Genomic DNA, 23,772 nt, shown 5'->3' with positions numbered 1-23,772 from the left:
ACACATTGTAGTGCTTTAGCCCTTCTCTCACCACAGGCTCCCCCGTTGCACCGTATGTACGGGAATTTAGTGAATTAAATGTAAATATTAATATTTGACACGGTATCCAAATTATTTATGTATTTCCATTTTTATGCATAATTTACTATAACATATAGGGGCTGATTAAATTTTCTGTTACGTGCAGTGATTGTGCATCATCATTGGGTATAGCACTGTAACATTGCTCCTTTAACTGTGCAGTATAAAAGGCGCACCAATAAACATTTGATGTACTGCTGTTACCAGTGATTCCACACCATTCCAACGGCTAACTGAATTGGCCCAATAACGTTAATGTGTTGAATTCTTACTATAATACTATATTATAGTAAAAACACCTTTTTTATAACTACTTGTCAGCAATGTAAAGCTTGTCACCTAGCACTGGTTGTTTAATTAAAGGAGCAAAAGGAAAGGCAATGGTGCGTTACTTTTAAATTATCATATTGATAATCCCAATATGTTAGTAGCCCACTCATTCCAACATGGTTCAGACACACTGAAAAACCCTGAAAAAGTATTGCTGCTTGAATCTGGATACAAGTTCAAACATTTTCCGGATATATAAAAAACAGGGTGTACTGCATATTTATACTTTAAGCTGTCACGAGCAGGGCCCTCTTTCCTCATGAGCTCCCACCCCCTCCCTTTACAAGAGTGTTCATTCTAGCACCTGCCATTTTTGAAAACTCATGCAGTTCCTGTTTCCTGCCTGGGGTGTCGCTGTCCGCTGTGGTGTTTCTAGCACAGGTCTGGTTTGCATATCAGTGATGATTTACAGACCATGCTGTGCTAGAAGCACTACAGCAGACAGTGACACTCCAGGCAGGGAAGAGGAACTGCATGAGTTTTCAAAGATGGCAGGTGCTAGAATGAACACTACCTTAGACCATCACCGCCTCCTCGCTGCCAACAACAGCACCTAACCCTTCGGTTCTGTCACCCTACTGCTGATATAGGTCCTGAACTGCTGATGCAGCTACAGTATGTTTGTACACCATGTCCTCCAATGTCCTGTACTATAAGCCACTCTTTCTGTAGACGTTTTGTTACATCATATAAAGGAAAATAAACAAGAAAATGTAACTCATTTGGAAAATAATAGCATTTTTACAGCAATACCAGTAGGTAAACTTAAATTGCTAGGCTGTTACACATAAAATGGATTATTTAAAGCTTGTAAACAATGTTAAATACACTAAAAGCTAAATCCCATATAACCCATAAGTGCTAACAGACAACAAAATTCAGATAAAATATGACATTTTCTACATCTCATACTTAGCAACTCAGCATTGATTTGTGTTTTTATTGGCATCGGTCAAGGAGGTGGTTTCCACAAAACGTAACAGAAACCTGCTAGGGCTCCCTTTGTTCTTCTGTTTAACTTTATTATCTTGCAAGCAAAGGAGTTGAAAGGTCCATACGGTTATGATGGCCAGACATCAGAACAATTTTTTTCCAACCAGCCAACTAGCTGGCTGGCAGTGTCAGCGGGAAGAGAGTATAACCGAGTGCTTCACATCACTCTAGTCCGCGGGTGTCTGTGTTCTGCCTCACAGTCATTACACTAAACCTCAACCCAACACAGCCTGCAGCCCCACCCCACACCAAATTGCTATCTGAACACCCCTCTTCGAAAAAAAACCCCACCCACAATTGGAACCTAAACCCAATCCCCCCCACACACACAAAACCGGACCAATTGCCGCTGCTGCTTATTGTGCCACTCCTCCTATGTGCTGCTCCCTCCTGCTGCTGCATTTTATACAAGCCAGTACATGGGGAAAAAATATAATTTATTTCATGTGGGGAATTGCATGCAATTTTGGCAGACAAAGTGGGATATTACAGGGGGCTGTAGCATCGGCAGCATCATGTGGGATTACTGTGGGTGGTGGTATCGGCAGCATTTTGTGGAATTACTGAGGCAGCTATCCATTGATAAAAAAATCGTGTGCCTTGGCAATTTTAAAATCTTGTTTTGTGTGCCATGAGTTTACAAAAGGTTGAAAATCACAGATAAAATATTTTGGATTCGGAAGGAGACAGGAGTGCCTTCTAGTGCAATAATGTATTGACACCACCAGAGTGTATAAATAGCAAATCAACGTGCACCAGTATCAATAGGTCATCAGCCATATGACGTTTTAACATTTTAATATTTGACTATTAATCCGCTGAGTGCCACTGCCTCTCTGGACATATATGTTGGCTATTATGGAAGGAGTGCGGATCGAGTGCATTTGTGTAAGCGCCTGTTTTGATATTACTGTTATATTCTGTCAGTTTGATGGGATGTTTATATCTAATTCATCACACCAGTTTGATATAACCCGAGGACTCTATTAAATCTTTACAGTTTGTGCTAATGCCAGCTGTAAACCTTATGTAGTATTTCATTTATATAATAAGCATTTTTATTAATCAGATGCGATCAGTTTTAACAAACAAGTATTTATTAATTTGTGATATCATAAATGAGAGAAAAGTTGGCTGGAAAAGATGGTTAGATATATGGCCCACTTTATACAATGGCTTAATATGGACAGTAATTTCACAAATATATTGCAAGCTCAGCATATAGGCAATATTACTGCTACCCTTTTTGTACTCAAGAATACAAAAAAAAACTCTAATAAAATGGAGGTTTTCTCCTATAAAATTTACACACACATATATATATATATATATATATATATATATATATACACATACATATATACATACATATATATATACATATATATATACACATATATATATATATATATATATATATATATATATATATATATATATATATATATATATATATATATATATATATATATATATATATATATATATAGACCAAGAATTAACATAAAGGTCTATGATTAATCAAAGTTATCTAAAAAATTAGCAATAATTACATGGTGTACAGTTCACTTCCTAAAATGAAGTACAAATTACACTTGTATTGACTATTGAATTTCCTATTAACAGCATTGTTAATTCCCACTAACCTGCCAAGCATCTAACTGCAGGCGCAGATATGTAAGTGCACAATATACTAGTGTACTGTAAGTCTATTACAGATCACAGTACAGTGCCTTTTCTAGAGGATAATTAGCTGGGGTTAATGCCGGTCACAAAGCTGCATTTCACTTGTGTGACGGAGCTCTCGAGCAGCAAGTCAGAGAAGCAAGCTGGGCACTTCCTCAGACCTCTCCAGTGACAGAACAGCATTGCTTTCACAATAATCAGGGTAACATACCCCAACATATGCTTAGCAATCGAATGTTAATCACACAGACCTAAACAAATTAATGATGTAGAATGAATTTGCTATAAAACTAAAAAATGCACTCAACCTTTGCAGACACTAATAAACCCCAATAAATGATGTATTACACGTGCTGATAATAGTGTATCATTGATAGTGTAGATTTCAGCTTTGAATATATTAGAATACTAGCTTGGAGAGCTAAGGAGTGTTCACTGTTCACAATTCACCCAGCCCAGTCATCCAGGGTGTGCACCACTGACTATTTATCTTGAACTTATCAATAACTGCCACAGCATTCACTGTATAGACATGTTTTAACTTATATTAGCTTTTGCATGGTATGATTTGTTTAACCAGTTTGCCCAGACCACCTACTTATAGCAAATGATCACAGCACTTGTCTAAAAACACAGGTTAATGACCTGTTAATACTGTCTGGATAGGAATTTATGGGTGATCAGTAGACATTAATGTATCTTTCTTTAAAGATTATCTTTACTGACAGCAATCTCCCAGATAATGATCTAAACATGTGTTACCATCGCTACAACGGGAGTGTTCTGCATCTAATATACTGCATGAAGAGAAAACAGCAGGCAACAATCTACAGCACAACTGGCAAAGTGGTCCACTTACTAAAGCTACTAAGGGTGGATACACACCTAAAGATATTCTGCAGACAGATCAGGCAAGTTCTACATACTCATAGGGCATTATTCAATGCTCTTTTGCAAGCAGTGCCGATTGCTCGCCGTCACAGCTGGCGGGTCAGTATTTAATGGACTACCTGCACACGCAGTTTCCACCTCGCTGGCTTTTTACAGCGAGGTGGAAACGGCGTGTGTGGCCTTTAAAATAGCGAGGCTCGCGGCTAAATGCAGCAGGCTCCCTGCAATAGCAGCGAACCTCGCCATTTGAGGGAATCCACGTTGTCTTCTGACAGCAAGGAATCCCCCAGAACGTTGAATGGGGTGAGCGGCCGGCGCAGGGGTTAAACGGGGAGAGTGGCTTGTTTTCAGCTATCCTCGCCGTTTAACACAATCGCTGGCCGCATTGAATACAGCCCATTGTCTGATCAGTCATGACTGGCCTAGTCAATAACCACAGGCTTGTGCAGTGAGTGATTTGGTCGCATGCGATGGATGCAATTTTACCGCAAAATCGCCGTCAATCGCATGTGATTGTATGCCTAACACTTAAGGCATACAATCAATGCAACTGGGCGCCGTGATAATACATAAGTACCTATTAAAGTATTTTATATATTCTAAATTGACTGATTCTGAGTTAAAGGCAGGCGTGTCTGTATTTGTGACTATCCTATGCCATTAAAAATCCCTTCCCTGGTGTACTTCCATATGTCCGTATATGCAAGTAGTGTTAATTCCCTGTAAGACAGGATATGTCCAATATCATTTCAAGCGGCCCGCAGCCTCCAGCTGGAAGCAGGCAGAGCATCAGATGTGGAAGCACAGCAGAGGACACTACAGGTGGGCCCCCGGCGACGCGCCTTTACCTTGCTGTCTGCTGCAGTGAGGAGGTGCCGGCCACCACAGTCAGATGTGTTTGGCGTCCTACCCCTGCTGCTGCAATCGTATATCCCCTACTCCACAATCACAGTGACAGCAGTGGTTGGGGAGGGGGGCAGCAAGGGGGAAGCTTGCTCCCGTAACATGCAGAGCGTAGGAGGGCAGCAGCGGGAGCCCAAGCATCTCCTGTCCTTGCAGTGCCTGCTTTGCCTCTCCTTCCTCTGGCTCACACAAGGGGCTGGAAAACATACAGAGAAGGGAGGGGGCAGAGTGGGGGACATACAGTGAAGGAGGGTCAGGCTGGGGGACATACAGTGAATGGAGGCAGTGATGGCCATTCAGAGAAGGGGGAGCAGGGGCAGGCTGGGGGACATACAGTGAATGGGGGCAGTGTGGGGTACATAGTGAATGGGGGTCATACAGTGAATGGAAGTCAAACAGTGAAGGAGGGTCAGGCTTGGGGACATACAATGAATGGAGGCTCTGATGGACATAAAGAGAAGGGGGGCAGGCTGGGGGACATAGTGTGAATGCGTGAGGAGTGGGGAACATACAGTGAATGAGGGACATACAGTGAAGGAGGGGCAAGCTGGGGGACATACAGTGAATGGGGCAGGCTGGAGGAAATACAGTGAATGGGGGCAGAGTGGGGGACCATTCTGATGTGATTAATGAATCAAAGAATGTCAGGCTGAATGGTCAGCCCCCACACATTTACACTTCACCAAATCTGGCCCTCATCGCAAAAAGTTTGGACACCCCTGCTGTAAGAGTATAGCCCCCTATGTGAGCAATGAAGTGTCTTTGCATGCATCGACTTTATGAGACAATCCTAATATCCTCCGTGCATCAGATCAGCCACCCCCTTCATCTACCAGTTACTGCTCTGGAACAGCCAACATGCATTTAATAAATATGAGAGATCTTTGGTCAGAATAAATAGGCTAATAAAATCAGGACACATGCGTGGTGCGACTTAAGAGCATAAGTAGTAGAATACACATCTCTTTGCTGCATCCGTCAGTTTTTGGGACTCAGAAAAAGTGAAAAAGTTTTAAAAACTAAACATTTAAATACAAAAATAGGTGCATCCCAATAGACTTAAGCACGTTTGATTTGTCATGCGAGCAGAAATGTGCAAAGTGTCCATTTTGGTAGTCCAAATGTAACTTAGTTTTGTGAGCAGTATAATAGTCAGGTTTAGCACTTTGCACATCTAAGCCTAGTGCTTTTGGGTGCGTCAGAAGGTATTCAGTTGACAGGTCAATAATAAGCAGATACCATATGGTTGACATAGATGAAAAGGTTGACATGGGTTTTCTGGGATTTTCTTTTACTTTTTTTTTAACATTTTCATACCCTACCATCCAAGTTTAATGATTGGGAACGCCAAGTGTGCAGAACACCGCAGTAGCCGTCTACAGATTCACACAAAAAAAACCCTGAAACTCATGTCGACTTTTTCTGTGTGGAAAAGTCCATATCAGCAAGGAATTATATAAAGCATGAAAAATGGAAATCAGATTGGCTAAATTACATTACAAGTGTATAGCAAATTGTAAAATAAACTCTAAAATGTATATAAGTATATAAATGGCAAAAGGATTAAAAAATACAATATAGGACCCCTAAGAAGTCAGACAGATGGATTGATTAGGATATGAAAAAAGCAGATGTATCAAACACTTTCTTTTCTTAACTATTTACTAGAGAGAAACGTATGGTAGGAATAATACATAATGGAAATTACAATGTCCCATTACTTTATACTTAAATTACAGAAATCCAAATGAGAAAAAAAAAAAAAGAGAATGTAACGGATGTAACTCTCAGGGCAGTATTCAATGAGGCCAATTCGCCATGTTTTATGGCGAATTTGTGCTATTTTCGCGTTGGAAGGTGATTTTTTGTGTCAGAAAGTGAAACACCCTATTCAACGTGCACTTTTCGCCATCTTTCTAAGTGATTTTCATGGTGAAGTGGAATGTGAACTTTTAAAATAAAAGTTTTTTATATTTGGTGTCAAAAAATCAGGAATTTTATTCTGTGAATAGGCATGTTATTTTTATTCATGTGCTTATAGCACATGAATATATATTTAATTTAAAAGATTATTATTATTTTTTTACACGTAACAGCCAGCAGGGGGCTGAGAGCCGCTCATTAGATATTCATATATTCACTGCTCCCGATCATTACATATGCACAATCAGGAGCAGTGAATACCCGGTCCCCTGCTGGCTCTCCCGGGGAGCCCTCCTCCCCTCCACATACGTTCTGGGGCAGGCAGGGAGAATTCCATCTCCCTGCCTGCCGCCGTCCCCCGGCTCCCTGCAGGACTCCGCAGGGGTTAAAATTTGCCGTCAGCCCCTGCGACATTGAATACAGGGATAGCAGGGGGACAGCGAGGCTCTGGAACACGGCGACTGTGCAGCGAATCCTAAACAGGATTCGCTGCACCCTGCGACTATTTTCATTGAATACTGCCCTATGATACAATATTTGTGGTAAAAATCTAGATTGCTACAAATTTAAAATGCACACAAATAATAAAATGTTACCACAATTGTATCTACCACCGGTGAATAAAAATATGAAGTGTGAACAAGCCTCACCATTGTTGCAATTATCCAACCTATGTAGAACACTGCTTATATCCCAGGTTGCTCAACCTGGGATATTTAATAGTGGTGCATTTAGAGTCCACCTCAACCAGAGTTATTCAGCTTTAACCCTGCAATAACCCAGGTTATTTTGGCAATGTGAAAGGGGTATAAATGGGCCAAATGGTTTATATCTGAAATCACATTCTATGTTTCACCATTGTCCATAGAAAATTACTCCAAACTAAAGAGAACATTATTTTTTTTCTTTCTGGAACTTAAAATGTAAGAATGCAATAAAATGTGTGTTGGGGACACTGTCAAAAACATTCATAAATAAATAAAATGTTATGTGTGCGTTAAAAGAACAGCCTTACTAGGTCTATTGAGACGCAAAAGATTTAAATAAAAATGAAGGAAGCCAACAACTGAATTAAACTTCTGCAGCAGAGCAGATTATAATTGAACAATACACTATGAATAAAATGGCAACTTTTTTGGAAGATCCCTCAGACTAATGTCTTATTTTACTAGTCCCTGTGGCCTTCGTTGCTCAGGTGATAGACGCCTTTAAGGAATCTCCAGTGGGAAATAAAGCTTCACAGCTGTTACAAACAAGAAAGCTATAAGCACTGTAATGAGTTTCTAGGCTGAATGTCCAACAGTGTCTAGGTCGACCACTAATGTCGACAGTGATTAGAACAACATCCACTAGGTCGACATTGACAAAAGGACAACACAAGCAAAGGGTTGACAGTTTTTCACGTTTTTTGTGTCTATGTCAACATGGACACTGTATAAGTGTAGCACATCTGCACGCCATGCTTCGGGCACGGTGCCTCACTACGCTTAGCACACTATTACAATCTAACTCTATGATCACTTGGATTGTGAAGAAAAAAAATATCATGAAAAACTTATGTCGACCTTTCCCAGTATCGACCATTTCTATGTCAACATTTAGCTTAAGTCGACCTAATCTCTGCGGACTAAATAGTGGTAGACCTAGTGACTGTCGACCAGATACCATATAATGCAAGGTTATGGGGTTTTCATAACATTACACAAAAACTACAGTAATTGTATTAATTGTTGCTATGTGCTAGCAGCCAATTCAGGGTATTTCACACAGAAATCTGCAGAAAGCTTAATAGTGCTCAAGACCGGTTACGGTATAGATAACATATGTGGACAATCAATAGCAAATACTGTCCCTAGTTCCCTAAGCATGACATTTAAACAGTTTACTTAAGTTTATATTTTATATTTAGATTTTCTAGGGTGCTATGATTCTAGACATATTGACAACTACTGCCTTATGGGGTTAAAACCTGAAGGTAAGCATGCGCCCTTTACTCCATGAGAACTGAATTATAAGTTGGGATCAATCAGGTACTTATAAAAAAGCTGTCCCACAATCAGATCACCAAAATTATGTTAATTACTGCTTTTACACCCAAATCCAGGATGCGACCTGGTATTGGGAACACAGTTGCAAATCCAGGTCAGATCCAGGATTCACTGCATTTACATTGCAGGGCCGACCTGGGAGATTCCCAGGTCGACACTTGACACTGTACATGGGTGCTGTGTCTTGAAGGCCGACTCTTAAGGTCCCCATACTTTATGCGATTTGGGCATGACTTTGCCCAATTCGGATGAATCGGGCCGTGAAATTGTCCCAAATCGCTGCCCGGAGCCGTGCTCCCCCAGAACGGGGGACCTACCAAAGCTGGGCAGAGGGATCAGGCGTAGGGAGCCGGGCAGAGGAGGAAGCCACTGCCATCAGCGGGAGCGGCGCAGAGTACCAGGGAGCCAGGCAGGAGAAGACGCTGCAGCGGCAGCACGAGTGGCTAGAGCAGCAGAAGAGCACTTCCAAAAAAAGAAAAAGCCCATACAAATGCATAGGAAGCCATTGATTGGCTGAAACCTCTCTGAAACCGCTGATTGGCTGAGAGAGGTCTCAGCCAATCAATGGCTTCCTATGCATTTGTATGGGCTTTTTCTTTTTTTTTTGGAAGTGCTCTTCTGCTGCTCTAGCCACTCGTGCTGCCGCTGCAGTGTCTTCTCCTGCCTGGCACCCCTGCAAGTGCAAAAAGAGAGAGTTGGGTAGTCTTCCGCACAGGATTGGTGGTTATGTACTTAGATATGAATGAAGGCCCCCTCTTATTGAGATAATTAATTGATATTGTAGTACTTCTTAGGGGTGTGCTACCACTGACACAAAGTGATGTATCAGAATATGAAGAAAGAGAACGTGTGTCTTGTTTGTGGTGCACCAGAGAGAATTAATTAGAGTCAGTAAAAATTAACCTTTAATTTATTTATTTAAAAAAACCGCGAAATATACAAAACCAAAACACAAAAATTGACAAACAAAGTGCAAAATAGTGCGTGTTAAAAACAGCACATGTGGGGACTTGCTTGTGTGTTTTAAAGAGTCTCTTTAATGATATATTGATTTGGTGTTAGCGCCTTTTTGAAACAGTCTCTGTCACAAAGTGTGGGAAAAACCTCTTATACACTTTGTGGCTGTTTTATAAATACACTCCTAGCACTTGAAGTGAGAACTTATTCCTTATATGTGTTGCCAAATCTCTTACTGTGTTGACACCTGTCTTTTAGTATCGCTTGCCGCTGGTTTGCTAATTTAACTGTGTGTCGACACTTTGATGTCGATATAATCTGATATTGAAATAACCTGGTTAGGGGCTTTAATTGCAATTAAAGCCCCTAACCAGGTTATTTCAATATCAGATTATATCGACATCAAAGTGTCGACACACAGTTAAATTAGCAAACCAGCGGCAAGCGATACTAAAAGACAGGTGTCAACACAGTAAGAGATTTGGCAACACATATAAGGAATAAGTTCTCACTTCAAGTGCTAGGAGTGTATTTATAAAACAGCCACAAAGTGTATAAGAGGTTTTTCCCACACTTTGTGACAGAGACTGTTTCAAAAAGGCGCTAACACCAAATCAATATATCATTAAAGAGACTCTTTAAAACACACAAGCAAGTCCCCACATGTGCTGTTTTTAACACGCACTATTTTGCACTTTGTTTGTCAATTTTTGTGTTTTGGTTTTATATATTTCGCGGTTTTTTTAAATAAATAAATTAAAGGTTAATTTTTACTGACTCTAATTAATTCTCTCTGGTGCACCACAAACAAGACACACGTTCTCTTTCTTCATATTCTGATACACCCCTGCAAGTGTCCTGAGGCATCCCAGAAATCCATGGCTCTCACAGTTCTCTAGGGTGAAGTCAGGGAGGCCAGAAGGAAAGAGGGATAAAGGGAGTGTGTATGCTTTTGTGAAAAAATCCCCTGTTCATCACTCTAGGTGTCAGGCCCAGCACCACAGAGATATTATGGTGCTCATACACGTATTTAAATGGATGTAATGCGATCACATCCAATTGCATCTTATGGTGCCAAAACTGTCCTTTTCCAGCAGCCAGGGCCGGTGCTAGGGTGATCGGCGCCTCCCTGCAAAATCTAAATTTGCGCCCTCCCATACAGTATATACACACACACATACATATACACAGTACATATATATATATATATTGAAAACGGAGTAAAATCCGAAACGTCGGTCTACAACCACGCTTATTGTCATTATTTCAAGTCCAGTGGAGTGCCACACCATCTACAATCTATTACCCTCTCTGTGTGCAGCACCCGGGCAGCTGTTCTCCCTGCATCGTGGAGTGCCAGTATCTACAAATATATATATATATATATATATATATATATATATATATATATATATATATATATATATATATATATATATATATATATATATACATACACATACATACATACATACATACATACATACATCCAGCAGGAAGAAAGGCGGCACTCTCACAGACTTGTAATGAAGTTTAAAAGTCCTTTATTGCAGCGGTCCTACGCCGTTACGAAGTTTCCTCCGTCATCAGGGTGTCCCTGATGACGGAGGAAACTTCGTAACGGCGTAGGACCGCTGCAATAAAGGACTTTTAAACTTCTTTTAAACAAGTCTTGTGTGTGGCTTGAGAAAGGGTTGCGAGCCCCGAAACGTCGCTTTAATAAACCACAGTTTCTTCACCTTCATAACAAGTCTCCAAGTGCCGCTTCCTATCTGTGTATGTATATGCTGCTGGGCCTGGACCTGAGTATCGCTTTGAGAAGGCACCTGAGCAAGGTAACAGACATAAATATTGGTTTACCCCGTGAGTGCCGGTTTATTGGGACTTACACACACATATATATATATGTTAGGTATTAATACAAGGGTGGCAGTGGCACCCACAGAATAAACACTCATAGCCACTTCTCTATTTCAACCAATTCTAATTAACCCTGTGAGTGCCACCTCAATGTTTATACAGACGGTGTCTCTCACCTAATGTACTGTAGCTGCCTGTCAGTGTTGCCTTCTGTCCCGGCTCCCGCATTGTGTCCCGCGCCAGGTCAACCTGTTCCAGCTAAAATCCCACCGCCCGATGGCTCAGCGGGCTGTTCCCCCACATGCATCTACTGTATGCGCCGGGCCAGTGTAATGACGTCAGGCGGCGTCACTCAGCGGGACAGGGTAAGTTGAGCCACGGTCGCTGCCCAAATGTTATTAATTGTCCCCCATGTCCAGCGGCTGGGACTGCCCTGCTGCCGGCACCGCTGCCTTTCATATACCTTGAAAGGCTGCGGCAGCTGGCAGCTACAATATCGGAGGAGGGGAGGAAGCGCGGCGTCTTCAGGGGCCGGCGCCTACCTGCTACCTGTCGCATGCCATCAGGTGCTGGAAGAGGACAGGCGGTGGTGGAGGGCCGCCCAGTGGTTTAAACTTTTTTCAAATTCTGCCACCGCCAGTGACTCTCGCCATCCACTAGAGCTCCTTCACCCCTCTCCCCGAACCACCACAAGCCCTCCCTCGTCCCATTGATTGCATTCAAGCTCATGCAATGCGATAAATATTATGTGCAGCACATAATATCTATCAACGCCATATGCGACTAGCGGGCTCAAGCATCATGTCTGGGAACCATTTGATGTGCATACAATCCTTCGATTTATTGCACGGATGCCATCGAAATTGAAGGATTGTATGCAACATCACCCTAGTATATGGGCAGCATTAGGCTGCCCCCAAGCCATAGCCACACTGAATAGATGGCATGCACAGCATCCTGGCCTGCTGCCCCTTATGGAGGCATCACCAGGAGATTTCCCCTAAGTGTAAGCGTATTTCAAAAATGCGCAGGATGCAGTGTCCTGACAGCCTAGCAAGTGCCTAGTCCTATTGTGCTTTACTTTGTGCCATTTTTCTGACTTGTGACACACTGTAGTGTTCCTAGTTCACATTTTGCCACACAGAAACTGTACGTACCACATACCACTAGCATAGACCAAGGCAGCACTTCAGAAGCATGAGAGCACCCTCCTCATGTTACTTCAGAAGGGGTACCCAAACTTTTTAGAATTACGGCGCCCTAGAGTATCTTCATTTCTTTTGTGGCACCCCTAGGCCAAAACTTTCTTATTGAGAACTATTTAAATATTTTTTTCTATAAGTAAATATTGTTTATATGTCATCTTTAGTGTCAGTTATGTGGTGAGATACTAGATTTACTTCTATTTGTCCACATATGTTAGGATTGACATCCTCCAGCACTGTTTTTTGTCCATTACATTTACCATAAAAATTGGACCTGAACCACCAATCCCCCCTGGGTGCCACGGCACACAGTTTGGAAACCACTGTACTACAGCCATATAACAATCAGCTTTTAAGAACATCCAAAGAAGAAGAAAAAAAAGAAAACAAGTTCGGTTCTCATTATTAGACACATTATTTATACCAAACAAAAGCCATGAAAAGGATACCACTGTGTTTTGCAAGAAGTTGCTCATGGCAGGAATATATCTATTCATGTATTGTATGAAGTAATACTACAGGCACACTATCTATATGAGACAGACGTCAGTATACTGGGTGCCAATGATGTGACCCCCGCTGTGTGTGCACTGTACATAGAGTATGTGTGTGTATGTCAGGTGGCAGCTCCGGGTGTAAGCGGACACCAGCAATGTCAGAGGAACCCTTGCTACAGGCAGCGCTGTGCACACACACACCCTGTGCTATGTAGCCGGCTCATATAACATTACGCACACTAACATGTAACATGGGGGATGCTGAAGCCTAGGCAGAGCAACAGGTGATATGTGGAGGCACTACATACGTGTAATACAGGTGTGTAACCTGTTGCATATGGAACTTTCAGCACTGATCCCTTGCTGGCGTCATGGGGGGTGCAGGAGTATGACCTGGCTGCTGCACTTACTGACACAGAGCCCAGCCCCTCTCTGCCGTGGCCCCGGGAGCCAGACCGCCCCGCACCTTGCTAGGACTCTTACCTGGAGCTCAGGTCACTAGTAGTCACAGTCCCGGTTTCCCGGAGCGGGTCACCACAGATTGCCCTATAACAACAAACAGCTACTCGGCCCCAAAACTGCAGCCGTAACCCGTACCGCCGGCGCCATGATACTCCTTACTCACTGGCGGCGACCGGAGAACACTTCCGGGCTTAGCCCCGGTGAGCGCCTCCCTATCGCCGCCTGCCGCCCTGTGCCCGCACGCGCACCCTGCACTCAGTCAGCAGTCCGGGGCGGGACAGGGGGAGAGCTGAGGCGATGACGCTGCGGCCTCCGTCTCTCTCTCTCACTTGTTGTCGTCGATGTCCACCAGTCCCTGTCCTGAGTGAGTCCCGGCGGGGTAACGCTGCTGCTGTCGCTGTCGCTGCTCTCCCCTTTGTCAGAAATAAACACTGAAACTTGGAATTTTACTGTAAAAATATTGTTTTCAAACTAAAAGGACTCTGAGAGAGATGTGCAAGTTGTAGTGTGGGCGACTTTTTGCCTACCCAAGCGGTAAATGAGAACAGCTGTGCACACATCCAGTGGCAAACGCACGATTTTCATAAGGGGGGGGGGGGGTTTCTATATACAAATACACTCTCACACACACTGTGCCCTGGGCAGGCGGGGGGGGTCAAAGGGGACACTCGTACCGGGCCCCGAGCATTTGAGGGGCCCCAAAGCTTTGAGGGACTCAGGGTCTGTAAGCATGACTGCCTAATCACCTGTCTGGCTACCCGTACTAATGAGTTTAATGACACAACACACCAAACCACACATCGCACAATGCTGTGCCCTCCCATCTGCCCTTCCCTATTATATTGCATTGTGAATATTAATTATCTGTTTATTTCTATTAATAAAAATAATACATTCAATATGCAATGTAATAACAATCCGCGTTCGGTGTTGGGGGCCTCAGAGATATCAGTGTTCCGGGCCCCAAGATTTCTGTTGCCGGCCCTGACTGTGCCAACGGGTATGGATCATTGGGTAGACAGCATGATGGTCGACATGACATTAGGTCAACAGGATCATTAGGTTGATACAAGCATCAGGTCGACATGGGGTTTTTCGCATTTTCTTTGTCCCGATGGACACAGATGTTGAGGTATTGATGCTCCTATCTCCCAAAAAGAGGGAGTACAGGTGCATCAAAAGACAGGGGCGCAACGGGTGAGTTGGTTTACTCGGGGTGGCTGCTGCAAAAACAACAGGTTTAGTCACAGAAGCTTCCAAAGATATAACCGGTTAAATGAGAAAACTGGTAAAAGGGGGGGAGGGGTAGTTTTCTCTCCCCCTCACACCAGAAAATGCAGGGACTAGGCTGGTGTAAAAGGGGCCAACCTGGGAATGCATTTTCTGGTGTGAAAGACATATTGGGGCAGATGTACGAAGCAGCGTTAAGTGCTTAAGTAGCACTTAACGCCACTAAATGGACTTTTTAACGTTTGGGGGAAATGTATGAAAGTGACATTTTACGTCCCCCTGAGGCAGCCCTGAACTTAACGTTCAGGCGCTGTCCTCCTATTTGAAGTTATGGCTTTTACGTCGCAGGCAATGTATTATTGCCTTCCCCGACGTTAAGCCCGCTGCTTCTCTTCGCCAGCCTCAGGCTGTCGTTAGGTGTTTTTTTTTTTTTTTTTTAAATAAAGATTTGTCCTTTGAATGTTCACTCCGATGGTTTTGCTCGCTGAGGTAAGTCATTGAAATATTCTGATCTCTATGCAAATTTTCTTTAATATTGTTCAGACCTCCCCTTCACCATACAAATTGTACCCGCCTGCTTCACTGCATCTGTCCCTCTTTTATTGTAATTTTTTAATCCCCCATTCAAAGGTTTTTTAGCTCTGCCCCGCTCCTCCGGAACAGTGACAACAAAAATGAATAATAGGCATACTTAAAAGAGGTCTGCCTATTATTCATTTTTGTTGTCGGTGTTCCTGTCTAATGCCTTCTCCCCCCTCACTCCATTCCCGGCATTCTGATGAACCCCGGGTCTCCCAACCACCTGCTACCCCGCCGGCTCCTACCACGCACCTCTCCCCCATCCTTTACAATCATTTTTTCCTCCTATTTTTTTTTTATCACATTTTTAATAGTTTCTTCGGTCCTTCTCTCCTCCCCCCCAGCGTACATGTTCCCCCCTTTGCTGCACCGCACCTGTCCGCTTGCTCACACCTATGCCTGCATCCCTGCACCTGTCCCTCCTCATACTCATTCATTTATGCCTTGTTACTTTAGTATAATTTATGTATGCCTGCACCTGTCTCATCCTCTTCCCCTAGGCTGCATGCCCACTCCCCCCCCCCCCCAACTCAGCTTCCAACGCACCTGCCCATTAGCTCACGCATTTTATATGCCATAGGATTACTTAATTATAGCGTGTCATACATTAACATGTATGACACGCATATGCGTCTCACCCACACTATATAGGCAGCTCTTAATACAAAAGGACTCCGGACTTCCGGGTCCTGAGCGCCGTGACACGCATATGCGTGTCACAGGACGCAGCATGGGGGTCCGCCTACACAGTCATTGGACGCGACGGTCCCTCTGTGCATGCGTCAGCTTTCAGTGGACGCGCACAGTATGCGTTCCACTAGCCGGAAGCTGGAGCGCAGCGTGCGTTCCAGCCGGCCACAACGCATTACAAGAATTGTCTTTTTCCAAACTTCTGCTTCCACAAGGTACTAACCTTATTAATGATTGTTGTCAACTGTATATAAGTCTGCCTCCTATACTAACTAGCATTTGCACTTTATATATTTCCTAATTATATACGTTCTAGGGATCAATTGGTTAAGTGTTTTTATTGATTGCATACTTCCTGTCTAAGGGTATTTAAAGCCAACCCACTGACCAAGTGCCATACCTTTGATAAAGCCGTGAGGTCACGGTGAAACATGTTAGGCAGCACTTGCTTTTATTGAATAAGGACCGGGAAGAACCTTACTCTGCCTTCTGCCCCCCACTCCTTCCCCTTGCCATCCACTCTCCTGGAAGCTTCCCTTTCATTGCCACCCTCCGGATCCCATTGCTTTTGTTATCTCCAAATTGGGAGTCATCATTTTGTACCCTGTGGATATCTAATATCGCATCATTGTGAGGACCCTTCATTCTGAAGGTATACAGATCTTCCTCCAGCGAGAAAATTAACCACTGTTTACATCTACTACTGGGATCAGCGCAACATAGTGAGGACCCCAAATTTTTGGGAACCAGAGCATCCTCCAGCGTCTTCCAATACCATCCAGGACGGCATATCATTAACCACCAATCGGTAGTGCACTACCCGGAGAGTCTTTCCCCCCCCCTTATCTCAAGGGATACAAAGGCAGCTACGCAGAGATATAAGTATTGTCTTCCTTGTCCTATTTATTATATATGTAATATTTTTTATTATTGTTGTTATTCGTCATTTACTTATTAGTATTGTCTTGTCATAAATTGCTTGTTTTTTAAATATTTTATACAAATAAAACAGCGATATCCAATTGATCCACTTAGCGCTCCACAACCTTTTTTCTATTTTTGTATCCTTAAGAGGGCTTCACATCCCTCAAGTGGGAGCAGCTTAGCGATACACCCCACAGGGCGCCTATTTCTACTCTGAGTTTCCAATCTCGAGTATACCACCCATTCTATTGTATCTACTAATGAATGCCCACTTGAATTTTTCTGTGTTGTCATTAGTCTTAGGTTTAATTTGTAGTAGAGAGGGCCTCTCAACCAGATCAATTCTCTCTTTTGCTCGAGTGAGAATGTATGTCGAGTATCCCTTCACACTCAGTCTATTTGAGACCTCATCCAGTTGTTCATTACATATTTGGGTGTCTGTACAGTTACGTTTGATCCAGGAAAATTGCCCGAATGGAATGGCGTCCAGCCAATTCTTGTGATGTTCACTGGTGGTTGTCACAAACCGTGGGTCTCAGCCCCGTCTGAGACCACGTCCATTACCTTCCCGGTGGTCCGCGGTGAGAGTAAGGCCTCTGGTAGCTGTCAGCGCCTGGCGAGATGTCCCATGTTTGGCTGGTGTTGACCCGTGCAATCGACATGCCGGCACGCTGGAGCCCGCGCGTCATGGGCGCCGCCATGACACATGCGCTCAGCTGACCAGAGGGTCCAATCCCACGGTCCAGCCAGGGTGACCTCTGACCCACACACCTGCACACCTCTCAGGTGTACTCACTCTTTCCCTGGACTGATTGGTGCTGCTGACGCTAACCAATCAGTGCGCAGCAAGGGGGATATATTCCGGCTTCTAACTCACAGTCATCGCCTTGAATATGTGTTCATCTGACCTCAGTCCCTCCTGTGTTCAGCTGTTTCCAAAGGCTCCTGGTTATCCGGTCTCCCCGTGTACCTCTCGCAGTTTCCTGCATACTACCTGGTTTGTCATCTCCAGAAGACTCCTGCCATTCCACTCTGCAGTCGAGTATTACTCCTGTTACCATCTTTACCTGGCATACCATCTCCAGAAGCCTCCTGCAAAATAACCATCGTGCAGTTGAGTGATATCATCGACCCTGCTGTCGACATCAGTGTTGACACTTTCACACTGTGCCCTCCAGAGACTATTCCTATTCCCAGTGTCTCCAATATCACTACCACTCTCCGCCTACGTCCAGAGGACCAGGGCAGAGGGCCGCGACCTGCCTGTCAGACGCAGCGAAGTCCATATCCCCTTGCGGGGGTCTCTGGTGAATACCGCTGGCAGGTTAGACTCCGCGCCTCTGTTTCTGGTTTCAGCCAACACTCTGGTACGCAAGGCAGTGCCTCTGTGCATGTCATTCATCAGGCCTCCGGCCTTCCGCTACACAGCGCCCTCCACTGGTCCACCACGGTCAGGGTCGGGAACACAGCAGACCCAGAACCTGACAGTGGTCTGGATGTAACTGTTGGAGTCGGTCTCTTTCCTAAAAGTTTTGGTTTTGAGCAAATTATTTTCAATATAAAGTTTCAAGTCCAAAAAGGAAACTTGATCTTGACTACAATCGAATGTCAACTTAATATTTCAGTCATTTATGTTAAGTTGTGAACAGAAATTGTCAAGAGCAGTTTTATCGCCAGACCAAATAAACAAAATGTCGTCTATGAAACGGCTCCAGGCTACCAGGCCCACCCCCCAGCTCGCCACCCGACCACACTACTTGTTCTTCCCAGTGGGCCATAAATAGGTTGGCATATCGCCGTTCCAGTGCACTGAAGGTAATAGGAGCCCTCATGTAGAAAATAATTATTCTTAAGAATAAATGAGATGCTGGCCAATAGAAATGTTTTCAACGGTTCAGATAGGGATCCTTGATTGAGGAAATATGTTACAGCTTCAAGGCCCTTTTCTATGTTGATAATTGTATACAAAGTCCCAACGTCGGCCGTGCATAGCCATTGGACTGTGGTCCATTCAATATTAGATAATTTATTTAAGATGTCACCAGTATCTCTAATATATGCTTTGGTGTCTGCAACAATTGGTTGCAGGAATGAATCCACAAACGCAGATAGATTGCTTGTTAAGCTATTACATCCCGAAATTATCGGGCGGCCTGGTGGGTTTAGGGGTTTTTTATGTACTTTAGGAAGTACGTACATAGAAGGTATATTGGGGTCTGAAATGTTAAAAAAATTGAATTCTTGCTTGGTTATGATTTTATCCTCTAAGGCTCCTTTCGTGAGATCCAATAAGGCTTTTTTAATTCGAGATGTGGGATCACCTCTAAGTTTTTTATATGTGTCCCCAGTATTTAATTGTTTTGAAATTTCAGCTAGATAATCATCTTTTTTCATGAGGACCACCCCACCCCCTTTATCTGCCGGCTTTACAATAAGGGATTTATCTTCTTTGAGGGATTTTAATGCATCAAATTCTTTTTTTGTTAAATTAAGACGTCCTTTCTTTTTCCTGTTGGTTATTTTCTCTATTTCCTCACATACAATTGCATTAAAACAATTAAGGAACGAGCCTCTACAGTGTGTAGGATAGAATGTAGATGGTACTTTGAATTTTGAACGAGGGGTTGGAGAGTCCACAATCTCATTAGTATCACCATCCTTTTGGGCAAAGAAGCGTTTAATCGCCAACTTGCGAATATATTTTTGGATATCTATGTAGAGATCAAAGGACGTTGGCTTAAACGAGGGAGCAAATTTCAAACCCTTTTTTAGAACACTTAATCATGCACTAGTCAAAGTGCGGTCTGATAGATTGAAGATTTTTGTTTCCATTTCTTCATTATTTTCATTATTTCTAACTGGATTAGTGCTTTTTTTATTTTTATTTTTAAAGAAACTGTGTTTGTGGCCAGCTCTCTTTCCTCTCCTTGTTTTTTTGGTACATTGTCCTTTAATTGAACCTTCTGTTTCTCTGACCCTGGTCTAAAAAAGATGTTGAATTTTCAGTGTGATCAGTCAGGGGTGCATACCTGTTCTGATGGTTATACTCATCAGTATTTTCAAGAGGATATCGCTGAACGCGATCTCCCCGATTTTGTCTCCATTGATCTTGATCACGTCTATTATTGTGATTAGGTTTATATTTATAACCTGAATTCCATCTATTCTGGTTTGGGGTGTTATAAGACCTATCACGGTAATTGTTTGGTGGTCTGTAATACTTTTTATTATTAGTGATTTGGGTATCCCACTTTTTATTATTGTTCTTATTCTTTCGCCATGTTGGTGTCTTATTGTTAACAGGCTTTTGTTGAGGTTCAATTAAATTAGTTTCTATCACATCTACTACAATTTCTACATCAGGTTTAACATCTCTTTGATATTTTTTATTTTTTTTTCTCCCTTAGGTCCTTTGTACTTTTCTCTATTTTTCTAAGTAGGGATTTTTCGGGAGCTGTACGCCGATTAGCGGCGCTCAGCAACAGCTGATTGTAATTGGTACTGGTATAAATATACCAGCATGAGGACACTTCAGCACGCTTCTGAAGAAGGAAATCATTTCCGAAACGCATTAAGCGTGCGTTTATACAGACTCATGGACCCTGAAAGGCTAAGTGGAGAGTGTGACCCCCGGCTGTGGCTTCTTATTCCGGACTAAGGAACCCAGAAGGGAACTCGTGGATATCATCATCTGCCTGTTGCTTTGTCATTTGGGACCCCTGTCTTATGCTGTTTTAAAAGTCACTTTGTTGTAAGTGCGAAATTTGTATTAAACCTTTTTAAATGTTATTGACCTGCACTATGGTGTATTCTATTGTGTCTCCCCTGCTTGTCTAATTAAGGGACAAAGAAGGAGCTGTTGAATACACAGGATTGTTGACCTACAACCAATTGGTCTAATTGGGGTTTGTTATCCCCCCATGTAAGGTCCATTTACCTTATCACATTGTTACCTGTGAGCGCTACAGTCTTGAATCACTCTTTTCTATCTAAACTGTACTTTCAGTAGTAATTGGTGTTTCTACTGGGTGGATTTGAGTGTGGCTGCACTAAGGTTTAATTGCGCACCTATTTAGTCAATAAATTTCTGTTTTCCTGCCCCCTGTGACATGTCAATTATGCCCCATGTGATTATACTTTTTCCACGTTACAAATCCATTCCCCCCCCCCCCCCTTTGTTCACAGAAATCAAAGATTATTGATGGGGTTGAGATACGGTACACATTATTGGAGATGCGGTTAACCATTTATGCCGCTGGTTGATGAAGGGCTTCATGCAACATGTGCAGTTGAGCCCTGATCAAATTGCCTTTACCCACACCTTGAACTCTGCGAGGATGGTCGTGGAGAATGCGCTTGGCAGATTAAAAGGATGTTGGCGCTGAGTCATGAAGCGAAATGATGTGGACCTGATGCTAATGCCTGATGTTGCCACAGCGTGTTGTGTGCTGCACAACATATGTGAGTCTCGTAATGAGCAATTTCTGCCTGAGCGGGCTGTATAGGACTCTCCACTTGAGTACTCTTCTGTGGATTCAGCAGACTATGTTGGGGATGATAGCGGTAATGCAGAACAGATCCGCTCTGCTCTAATGGTGAATCTTCCCTCGCTATAGACAAATGCCAAGACAAAGTTGTTGTTTGAAATATTAAAACAGGTTTATTTAGGTTCAAGCAGTGTACCCGTTTAAAATTATGTACTTCAACACACACAAAAACATGTCAAAAACTTTTGTGTAAACAGTTATGTAAACATTTAAAGGTAATACACAAATACTATAGTGAAAGGAGCATGTTTGTGTTCTAAAAACATTACTTCTTTTGGCACGTTACACTAAAGCTAGAAAAAGTGCTTTTTAGATATATATAAAACTGGAATATTATAAAAAATATAAAGTGCTGAGTAAGGGTAAGTTTCTGTACACAGACTATTCAAGACTTTATACCCTTTCAGGAGGGTGAGCATGGACAAAGAACGGGCCAGGGTTATATTGGGGGTAGGGGTGATTTGAGTACTGAGGTGCCTGATGTAGTTGGGGTACTGTGGAATGCTCTTGATTGCAACTGAGTATTCGCTCAAGGAATGCTATCTGGAATTGATCGGCATTTCTTAGCAGTTCCTCAGCGTCCCTGCTTTGACGGTCCTGTATGGCTATCACCTGTGTCAAAAATGTATTTTGCATAGTGTCCTGTGCCTTCAGAAATCTATCTTTAAGAGCATCTTCTCAACACAGGTTTTATGACTGTGGAGCTTTCACACCACACCTTGACCTGTGTTGAAGCCTCAGGAACACGGCAATAATCCATGTCCTCAGTGCAGTCTGAAAGCGGTAGTAATGACAAGGGTTGAACACGACTCTGACCCGTGTCATGTGCAGTGTGAGCGGCTGGCTGGGTCGAGCGTTCCAGGTCACGTTCACAGTATGGAGGAGGCAGCGCTGTCAGCTCCAAGTGCTGCCTTCTCCCAAGCCCCCCGTAACGCGCCGCCACTCAGCTCCGCCCCATGTGACATCACCGACTCGGTGATGCAGAGCTTTCAGACAGCAAATGCCATGCCCTAATCCCACGTGCAACCCGGCATTTACGGTCTGAAAATGGTATTAACTGCACACAGTGGCCTAAAGCTGGGTACAGTATGGAGGAGGCAGCGCTGTCAGCTCCAAGTGCTGCCTCCTCCCAAGCCCCCGTAACGCGGCGCCACTCAGCTCCACCCCATGTGACATCACCGACTCAGCGATGCAGAGCTTTCAGACAGCAAATGCCATGCCCTAATCCCGCATCCTACCCCCACTCCGTACATAAAATCATTGACGATATAGTCAAATTGAGCTGCGTTTATAGATGACAGAGGACAACGACCCGCAGGAGCACTCATTGTTAATGATACGGAGTGTACACACTAAGCAATATTATAAACATTATCGCTCAGAAGGGCCAAAATGAGCAATATCATTTAAAATATCAATAGTAGCTCTTTCACATAGAAAAGGTACCAGTGACCATTTATCAAAATTCAATACAGGTCAAAAAATTTGACCCGGGTTGACCATTTCACACAGAAAAAACACCCACGTTGATAAGCAAATCACTGGGTAGAAATGCTTCACACGATAATTTGCTTTTCTTTGTGGAAGGGAAGTCAGGCTGGAACTGGCAAAACAACCAGACAATTCTGTGTGAAAGTGGCATATTGAGTAAAGGTTTTAAGACCAGCTTCTGGTATTCAAATGTGAATGTCTGATTTCTGTAAACTAAAATCCAGTCTTTTATAAATGGCTAATATAAAGCAGCCTCTGCTAGATACAGTAAAAAAAAAAGTTTCTGGCCCTGGATCAACTGTTATCTGCTTATCCTGTTATCAGAATGCTTTACTTGCCTCATTTGTCACTTCCAATTAAGGTGGCCAATCCAAGGGCATTTTTTCAATCTCGGGATTCAAGATTGAACAATGCTCAATACCAGTGATTGTGCCACCCTAATATTTGTGCATTAGTATAAATAAACTGAAATACC

At 43.1% G+C, this 23,772-nt stretch overlaps 1 protein-coding gene and 1 long non-coding RNA gene across 3 annotated transcripts in view; one reads left to right on the top strand and one right to left on the bottom strand.

Moving 5' to 3' along the window:
* DENND4C (DENN domain containing 4C) overlaps positions 1-14,088 on the bottom strand; it is a 153,471-nt gene extending 139,383 nt beyond the window's left edge. For both annotated transcript variants that reach the window (XM_083184517.1, XM_083184526.1), the window contains exon 1: positions 13,858-14,088. The gene's annotated coding sequence lies outside the window, so the exon portion shown is untranslated. The remainder of the gene's footprint in view (positions 1-13,857) is intronic.
* Positions 13,874-21,933, top strand: LOC146075378 (uncharacterized). Its single transcript, XR_014473564.1, has 2 exons — positions 13,874-14,200; positions 21,445-21,933. It is a non-coding gene; the product is annotated as an uncharacterized LOC146075378 (long non-coding RNA).
* Positions 21,934-23,772: the final 1,839 nt, after the last annotated feature.

Source organism: Crinia signifera, chromosome 1 (genome assembly GCF_055691185.1).
Source record: "Crinia signifera chromosome 1, ASM5569118v1, whole genome shotgun sequence".
Lineage (NCBI taxonomy): Eukaryota > Metazoa > Chordata > Amphibia > Anura > Myobatrachidae > Crinia > Crinia signifera.
This window is presented reverse-complemented; position numbering and strand designations above follow the sequence as displayed.